Source organism: Pinus tabuliformis, chromosome 1_1 (assembly GCF_031772625.1).
Source record: "Pinus tabuliformis cultivar Carrire ecotype Pingquan chromosome 1_1, CPIR1, whole genome shotgun sequence".
Lineage (NCBI taxonomy): Eukaryota > Viridiplantae > Streptophyta > Pinopsida > Pinales > Pinaceae > Pinus > Pinus tabuliformis.
The window spans coordinates 557,257,781-557,260,644 of record NC_142297.1 but is presented as its reverse complement, the minus strand read 5'-3'; positions in this window follow the sequence as shown (position 1 = coordinate 557,260,644).

Genomic DNA, 2,864 nt, shown 5'->3' with positions numbered 1-2,864 from the left:
TGGCTTGTTTGATTAAGTTAAACGCTTCGTGCTCGTCTAGACCCCATTTAAAGTTTGAATTCTTTTTTATCATTTTTTGTAAAGGAGAAATAATACGTGAAAAATCTGGGACAAATCTTTTCACAAAATTGATCTGTCCTAGAAAAGATTGCATGGTCTTTTTGTTATGGGGCATGGATATCTCGAAAATATCTTTGATTCTGGCAGATTCGATGTGAATGCCCGATTTGGACACTATGAATCCTAGCAATTTTCCTTCACTCAACGCGAAGAAAGATTTCTTCGGTTAAGCGAGATTCCATACCTTAAACATCTTTGAAAGATTTGCTTCAAATCTCTGAGATGGTCGCTTCGTTTTTTGGAGTACACAGTTATATCATCCAGGTAAATCACTACTGATCTATTGATTAACCCTTTGAACGCAATATCCATAGCTCTCTGAAAAGTAGCGCCGACGTTGATCAGACCGAACGACATCTTTCGATACGCGTAGGTACCCCATTTAGTTCGGAAGGTGGTTTTTAGCTGATCGTCTGGGTGTACCAGCACTTGATTATATCCTGAAAATCCATCCAGGAAAGACATCAATTCTGAGCTTGCTACAGCCTGTAATATTTGCTCCATAGGTGGGAGGGGAAAATTGTCCTTCTGACAGGCTTTGTTGAGATTCCGGAAGTCAATGCAGATTCTAATATCTCCGTTTTTCTTCCTAACAGGTACCATATTGGATACCCATTTGGAATGTCTAACCGGGAAAATTATTTTGGCTCTCAACAACTTATTCAGCTCAGTTTTTATCTGATTTTCCAGGTTGGGGTGGATTTTTCTGAGCTTTTGTTGGACGGGTTTCTCGTTATCGATCATAGGGATAGTGTGCTGAATGATAGAAGTGTTATAAGTTTTCAGCTCATCGTAGTTCCAGGCAAAGACGTTCTTGTACTGTCGTAGAAGACGGATGTATGCTGATTTTTCTTCAGGAGATAGGCCTTGGCCTACATTGACGTTTTGGGGTTTCTCGTTGGTTCCTAAGTTCACTGATTTGTAGTTCAGAGTCGAACTGTAAATTTTAGCATTAGCTGACCTTTTGAACCGACTTTTTAAGTCATACAAATCTTCTAATTTGACCACTGATTTGGGTATAGCGTTATCAGTGCTACTTTGTTGTATTTGGTGGTCATGACAGTCCTCGTCGATTATCTGGTTTGAGTAGGATCCTTCGGAGGTAAGGAAACTTACGATGTCTGGGTCGTCGTTGAACACTCTCCAGTTGGTGATGTTGTCAGGAATAGACGGTTTAAAAATTAATTCTATCGAAAACCTATCTGGACTAAAGTCTTCGGAGGGAATGAGTCTGGAGGCTACGTTTGCTAGCAGGTCTGCGCTTGCATTGTGAAGTCTTGGGATTGATGAAATATTAAATGCTGTAAAATGCGTGGTGAGATCTTGCACTAAATATTGGTAGTGCTTTAAATGACTAGACAGGCAATGTATGGTGTTACGTACCTGTTTGACGACGATCTCGGAATCTCCAAAGACTTGAAGATATTTGACGTTGGAGCCGATTGCTTTGTATAGGCCTTGCACCAAGGCTTCGTATTCCGCTGTGTTGTTCGTGCAATCGAACTCCAGTCTGCATGTGAGCATGGTCTTATTTCCGTCTGGGCTAATCAAGACGCATCCTGCTCCCGCTCCCTCGTTGGACTTAGAGCCATCAAAATATAATTTCCAAAATAAAGAAGTATTTACATGGTTATCTAAGAAACTAACACATTTTGAATCATCAGTCTGGGAAAAGTTTTCTACTTGGGACACGACTGAATTTTCTAAATATGGTGATATGTGAGCATTGAAATTTCCAAGGAAAGAGTCTACCGAATAGTTGCCTATGATGCTGCTGTTGTATGCTATGGCTTCGTTCTCTCCCTCCAGGTCCGTCACTATGTACTTTTGGTGCAATTCTCGTTCAACCTTTATTTGATTTGGCTTCCCATTGAAGGGTAACCACATGTGCGACCAGTCAGTCGAAAAATATCCGTGGAGCTTCTCGGACCAATCCCTGCTAAGAATTAGACCATAAAATTCAGGGATGTCAGCAACTAGAATATCGATGACCTAGCACACCTTGGGGTTGGACGATAGTCTTATATTCACTTGATTTAGTTCGCCTATCACTTCGACTTGTGATCGATCAAGTTGAACTATGCGTACTGCGGATTTTTGCGGTTGAACATTAAGTTTGGCACATATTGACTTGGGTAGAATATTGGTTGAAGCACCAGAATCAACCAAGCAGTTATGCACGTTTCTGTTAAAGATCTCGTAAGTCAGCAGGAAAGGGGGAGTGTGAGATCTAGACCTCCCTCCAATCAAGGCGATGTCATTTGGATCGATTTTATTGATCGCGTTGATTGGGGGTCTTCCTACATTATGAGAAGCTATAGCTGTAGGTAGAGGCGCAGTAGGTACGGCGTGTAACTCTTTCATCATGATCTTCTGTTGGTGTTTCAATTTGCTCAGCTCATACAGGGTGATATTAGCCCTAGTCTTCTTCATGTCGTCGATGATGTTATACTCCATTTCATTCGACACTATTAGTGTCTTTGATGGAGGCGATTGCTCTGATTGGACTGGGCTAAATGAGGTCACTTTAGGGGTTGTCTTCTTTGTTGTGACCTTTTCTCTTGCTGGAGGGCTTGCGCCCTTCTGTTTTGGGGTAGTCTGGGGAGGATCAAGTTGATTTCTTCTTCTTGTACTAACGGGAAGTGCTTCTTGATCTTCCTCTTGTGGGAGGATGAAATCCCACATTCCTTGCAGTTCCACCACTTCTTCATCATCAGTATGCGTTTCAGCGGTGTTCTCTTCTT